At 46.5% G+C, this 6,531-nt stretch overlaps 1 non-coding gene across 1 annotated transcript; it reads right to left on the bottom strand.

Annotated features, from left to right (window-relative positions):
• Positions 1–4,288: 4,288 nt before the first annotated feature.
• Positions 4,289–4,364, bottom strand: TRNAS-GGA (transfer RNA serine (anticodon GGA)). Its single transcript has one exon. It is a non-coding gene; the product is annotated as a tRNA-Ser (tRNA).
• Positions 4,365–6,531: the final 2,167 nt, after the last annotated feature.

Genomic DNA, 6,531 nt, shown 5'->3' with positions numbered 1-6,531 from the left:
ACAGCTCAGTGAGGAGAAGAAAACTGGAGGGGAAGAGCCAGCAGCACGGCCAGGTGCTAACTGCTAAGTCATTCTCTCAGCCCCTGACGCCGCCCGGGGGGACGCAGAGCCCATTTCCCAGCTCCTTGTGTTGATTTCTAGATGCGTCGAAGTTCATCTCCAAAAGGACCCAGAACATTTTATTATTGAGAAAACTGAGCCCCAAGTAGATCTGGGGTTTCCATGAATTTCTCACAGTCTCAACAGGTGATACCTCAGTGACAGACTGCAGGTTTCCTGGCTCTCTCTATGTGTAGTATGTGACACCAGTGGGAGTGGAGGGTGGGGTTGAGGACCTGTTCCCACTCTGGTTCTGTGGTGATGGCAGGTGTTCCTGTCCCTAGATTGATAATGACCAACACTGCTGTAGAACTTTGACATTTTAACCCTCCTGATAACCTGCATCCCTATTTTACAGATGCAGAGACTGAGGCTCCAAGAGCTGAACTGACTTACCAATGTCGCATGGCTCCTGAGTGACTCTAAATTTGATCTTGCCACTTCCCTTTCTAACATATCCAGTATTTCAAAACTAGACCCAAAGCATAGTCCCACTCACCCCAGAGACACACAAACCTTACAAAGATATAAAAAGAAGAAGGAAGGAAGGAAGGAAGGAAGGAAGGAAGGAAGGAAGGAAGGAAGGAAGGGGAGAAGGAAGGAAGTAAAGAAAGAAGGAAGGAGGGAGGGAGAGAGAGGGAGGGAAGGAAGGAAGGAAGGAAAGAGGGAGGGAGGGAGGGAGGGAGGGAGGGAGGGAAGGAAGTAAAGAAGGAAGGAAGGAGGGAGGGAAAGAGGGAGGGAGGGAAGGAAGGGAGGAAGGAAGTAAAGAAGGAAGGAAGGAAGGAGAAAAAGAAGGAAGGAAGGAAGGAAGGAAGGAAGGAAGGAAGGAAGGAAGGAAGGAAGGAAGGGAGGAAGGAAGGGGAGAAGGAAGGAAGTAAAAAAAGAAGAAAGGAGGGAGGGAGAGAGAGGGAGGGAAGGAAGGAAAGAGGGAAGGAGGGAGAGAGGGAGGGAGGGAGGGAGGGAAGGAAGTAAAGAAAGAAGGAAGTAAAGAAGGAAGGAAGGAGGGAGGGAAAGAGGGAGGGAGGGAAGGAAGGAAGGGAGGAAGGAAGTAAAGAAGGAAGGAAGGAAGGAAGGAAGGAAGGAAGGAAGGAGAAAAAGAAGGAAGGAAGTAAAGAAGGAAGGAAGGAAGGAAGGGAGAAAGGGAAAACAAATAAATAGAAAGCTCCATATGACTATTTAGTACTTAGAACTCTTGTCTTATATCCATTTTCTATATGAAGACTAACATTTATTTCTGCGGTGTAAACTGAATTAAAATTGAAGCAAGGTTCTTCAAAGAATGACATGCTCCCACTCCTGACTGACAGACTGTTGTCACTGCCAGGTGTTTCTTTAACTTTCACAAACGTCTAAAACCCACGCTCCTTAATGGAAAATTAAGGTGGAGTTGCTGTCATGACTGTAGTTCACTGGCAAGCATCCATTCTTAAATCTTTCCTTAAAGATTTAAGAACGTGTTCCCCGAGCATGTCTTGGTTGAAAATATAAGTCTGACCCCAGGCAAGCCCCAGGCACCGGTCTGTACAGTTGCAGCTTCTCTGCTCCAAGGCAGAGGGATTAAAACTGTCAGCTGCAGTCCCTCCGAGCTCCTCTTCTGCATGTCGGCTGGGAGGCAGCAGTAACCCAAACCAGGGTGTCTGGTCTCCGAGCTGTGCTCAGAGCAGATTTATATTGTGTTACTGAGTGCATTAGCCAAAACTCAGGGACATGCAAAACGTATTAGGCAATTTACAACCCAACACGTTTCCTGTGGCGAAGGCAGCTAGGGAAACATTTCCAAAAATAAACGTCACTTAATTCCTAATTGAAAAAGATCATGATAGCCACCACTAATGTCCCCTGTACAATTCCGCATTATCCTCTATAATGGAGCAGGACACTGTAAACGGTGGCCGCCTTCTGTCCCTGCTGAAACCAGTTTGGAGAAAATGAAGCACCGCTCAGCATTCCGTTCACGTTGCTCAATTGTGCAAAAGTTCCATTATTTTCTTGGAAATACATAAACCCGAAAACTTGGCATTATTGTGAAGACCTTGTTAGTATACTTTCAATCTATAATAATTGTCATTGCTAAAAAATGATCGTTAGTGGTTGTATATTTTTACCACATTTAAATTACTATGATATTGCATTGTGAAAATAAAAAGAAGTGAAAAAATATCTCATTGCTTGCAGAACCCTGATTCTGTGTAACTGGCTCTAAAAAAAAAGTGCAATGGAATTAGTGGTAAAAACCAACCAAATAAATAAATAAATTGCAGTGATATAAACTCTACATTTTTTTCATTTGAAAAGCAAGGCACAGAAGTTAATGCAGGGGATAGCAACTTCTGCTAAGAGAAAGTGCCAATAGCTATAGATAATACTCTAGAACTTTCTATACTCAATGCAGCAGAGTATTATCTACCATCAAGGCTGTTGCTTGGCCTGACCTGTGGTGGTGCAGTGGATAAAGTGTCAACCCGGAACACTGAGGTCACAAGTTCGAAACCCCAGGCTTCCCTGGTCAGGGCACATGTGAGAGTTGATGCTTCCTGCTCCTCCCCCCCCCCTTCTCTCTCTCTCTCCCTCTCTCTCATTCTCTTCTCTAAAATGAATTTAAAAAAAGTTTATTGTGGTTTTTTTTTTAAAGGCTGCTGCTGGCCTTTGTGCTAATTAGGAAAAGAAACTGCCTTGCCTGGTCCCCCGGGCCTGCCTGCCCCGCGTGGCCTGTGGATGTGACACCCTGGGGAGCAGGGTGCCGCTGAATCTCAGCCTTTCCACCTGCTCAGACAGGAACCCTGGTGCGATAGGAAAAACTCTCATGCCTTGATGGAGGCTCTGGCTGTAGAAGTTACGAAAATTAAGGAACACACGACTAAATGATAAGCTCTCCATATGATGAAACGCTAGGAAATCATCAAAACTGGTTTAAAGAATGCTTAAACATTCCAACTATTCTTTAACTATATCAGCGAACTGATAAACAACTTGACTAACAAACTATCAGATGGAAATAAGGTGAGAAGGTATACCTCAAAATGTTAACAATTATTATCTCCAGATGATGCAATTGTGGCTATTTTTTTTCTATATCAATAAATTTCCATGTTGGAAAGATTTTCTTTAATGAGCGCAAATTACTCCTGCAATAAAAATGAATTCTAAACAAAGAAATATCTATAATCCAACCTGCTTTTCAATCCAGGAAATAATACCATCTAGTACCATATTTTGATCCAAACTCTTTCCAATTAAGGTCACACAGGGAGGCTGAAGCAACAAGAGAGCAAGTGAGTGATGTTTCTCTTACAGGCTGTGACCCACCAAGGACAAGGAAGGAATAAAAAAGAAGGAGAGTGAAGTCTGAAGCAGGGGATGTGGGTTTGAATTCTATCGCCAGTAGCCACTAGCATATGACTTTAATAATACTTATTTAACCCCTTCGATTCTGTTTCTCTTTTTCTATGATGGAGTTGATCACGTGTACCTTAAGGACTGCTCTGAGCATAAAATGAGCTCACGGACCCAGAGCACATAGTATGGTGCCGTGTACTTAACAGGTGCACACAATTTGGGACTTGGTTCAAGGATCATATAGACCTCACTAGTCCATTAGCCTACAGCCTTGCACATAGTATCAATAGATCAATAAATGCTACAATCCATGCACTGCATTCAGTGTAGAAGCCTGACAGTCCTGGAAGGGAAATCTCAAATGTCCATGACTGGGTAAGCCTGGCGGAAACAGAACCCAGGTTGTGTTAGCAAGCACAGAGCCTCTCTGAAAGATGCACCACTCCACCCCTGACCGTGTCAGGATAGCTCCTTATGTGGGTTAGCATACAATGCCAGGCCCCGGGCTCAGCACCCTCCATGGATACACTTTTTTTTTTTTTTTTTGTATTTTTTCTGAAGCCGGAAACGGGGAGAGACAGCCAGACAGACTCCCGCATGCGCCCGACCGGGATCCACCCGGCACGCCCACCAGGGGGCGACGCTCTGCCCACCAGGGGGCCATGCTCTGCCCCTCTGGGCTTCGCTCTGCGGCGACCAGAGCCACTCTAGCGCCTGGGGCAGAGGCCAAGGAGCCATCCCCAGCGCCCGGGCCATCTTTGCTCCAATGGAGCCTTGCTGCGGGAGGGGAAGAGAGAGACAGAGAGGAAGGAGAGGGGGAGGGGTGGAGAAGCAGATGGGCGCTTCTCCTGTGTGCCCTGGCCGGGAATCGAACCCGGGACTTCTGCACTCCAGGCCGACGCTCTACCACTGAGCCAACCGGCCAGGGCCGATACACATTTAAAAACACTACTCTTGCTATGTGGGAAAGGGGGGACTCAGGGCTGATGGAAGAACTTCAAGTTCCATTGAAAGCTTTTTGTATTAATGACAGAAGCCAGCTGTCCTTGGACTAGTGGTAATAATGACAGTAAGCACACAGCACTTAGTTGGTGCGGGGCACTGTTATAAGCACCTTACTTATATCAGCCTATGTAATACATGAAGACCTCAGCAGGAAACTTATCTGCAGGGACAGAACCTCTGTGAGGTTTAATCCATAAATGTTTTGAGTTCTTACAGGGAAAGGGATTTGCGGAGATACCGGGAGAGGACAAGACATCGGGCCAACCCCTCCCTCCAAGGAATGCGGTCCTGTCGTGTGGGATTAGCAAGCCCAGGGACTAGACTTATAACAAGTTAGATAAACTGTTCGGGGCCAGAAGTTAGCTTTGTAGTTAAGGGTCGGTATTTAATTTCCTCTGTGCTTCTACTCCTATTATTAGACTCGGAGACTACCTTAGAATCCTAACAATTTTTATATCATCTATGTTTTCCTAACTCTTCCTGTCATTTTTGCTTACGTTCATTTTGCAAATACCAACCTATGTGGGGAACAGTGTTCAGTGCAAAGGGCCAGAGCTAGGCTGTTCTCCCACACCATCCTGACCCCGTCTCACTTGGGGCAAATTATAGACGGAGAGGCCATATCTCCGAGGGCAGGTCTGTGAAGCTGACAGCGAAGGTGGGTTTACTGTGAACCTAATGAAGTGAGAGGCTTCTCACTGGCCTGGGACCTTTCCTCAACCTTGCACCAAATTGTATTTTATTTGCTCTTCTATATGAATGGCTCCCAGACGGCGCAAGCTGCAAGCCCCACACACCTCAGTCCACCACCACTGACTGGGTAAATCCAATGAGAACAACAAAGAGGGACTCTGGGTGGTGGCTGTCATCTCTGCTGCGATGCTTTGGTGTCATTTCAAGGGTTTGGAGTTGAAAGGCATAATGAAGCAGGCCCGGAGGCTCAAATAATAACCTTTCCCCGGCCAGCACTAAGAGAGGCCTTAAAAAGAAAAGAAAAAGGCCGTGGCTGTTTGGCTCAACAGTAGAGTGTCAGCCTGGCGTGTGGAAGTCCTGGGTTTGATTTCCAGTCAGGGCACACAGGAGAAGCGCCCATCTGCTTCTCCACCTCTCCCACTCTCCACTCTCTCTCTTCTCCTCTTGCAGCCATGGTTTGAATAGTTCGAGCAAGTTGGCCCCAGGTGCTAACATGGTTCCATGGCCTCACCTCAGGTGCTAAAAATAGCTTGGTTGCTGAGCAACAGAGCAATCCCCAGATGGACAGAGCATGATCTCATAGAGGGCTTGCCGGGTGGATCCTGGTCGGGACACTAGATGGAATCTGTCTCTGCCTCCCCCACTTACCACTTAATAAAAAAAAAAGAGAGAGAGAGAGAGAGAAGAGAAAGGCAGAGCCTCCAACTGATGGATGCTTTTGCCTGTAACCCAAGCAAACCCCGTGCCCTCAGGAGGAGGTGGGAGCCTAGTGTGGCAGCTGACAACTCCTTAGACTTTGTGCAAGTGGGCCATGTAAGACTCGGAAATATTAGCCTATCTTTAGTTCTTCTACTCTGGACAATACCCCTTTGGGTTTGTGTCTCGAAAACGGCAGGGGTGGGGGAGGGCGAAGAGGGGATACCGAATTTCTTAGAATAACAAACAAAACCCTGAAGCTGATTTCTCAAAACACCCAAGGCCTCCGTTGGTGCTGATTTGTCTTCATGCTCCTGCCTTTGTTCCCAGAAACCTCTCCCTCTGCTTCTTAGCACCTTAACTAATAGCCATAATAAATGGCCTTTTTCAGCAAAAGCAGGGTAAAAATGTTTTTAGATTCAGTATTATTACAGCCATCTACATATCTTATGTACCTAGGAAGAAAATAGATCAAAATTATCAATAGCGGTTATAGCAACATGGTGATGTTTCTTCCAAATTTTCTTTAATGCAATATAAAGGGGCCATGATAAGCTTGGGAGGGGAGGGATTCAGTGTATGCTGTTTGAAATGCATAACCCATAGGAAGAGGTGAGGATGCCAGGCTTGTCCCCGGCACAAGGCGAAGCCCCCGAGGCTGCAGGGCCCATCCGGGAGAAGACAGCCACCGCTCTCCTGAAG

Source organism: Saccopteryx leptura, chromosome 4 (genome assembly GCF_036850995.1).
Source record: "Saccopteryx leptura isolate mSacLep1 chromosome 4, mSacLep1_pri_phased_curated, whole genome shotgun sequence".
In the NCBI taxonomy this organism is placed as follows: domain Eukaryota; kingdom Metazoa; phylum Chordata; class Mammalia; order Chiroptera; family Emballonuridae; genus Saccopteryx; species Saccopteryx leptura.
This window is presented reverse-complemented; position numbering and strand designations above follow the sequence as displayed.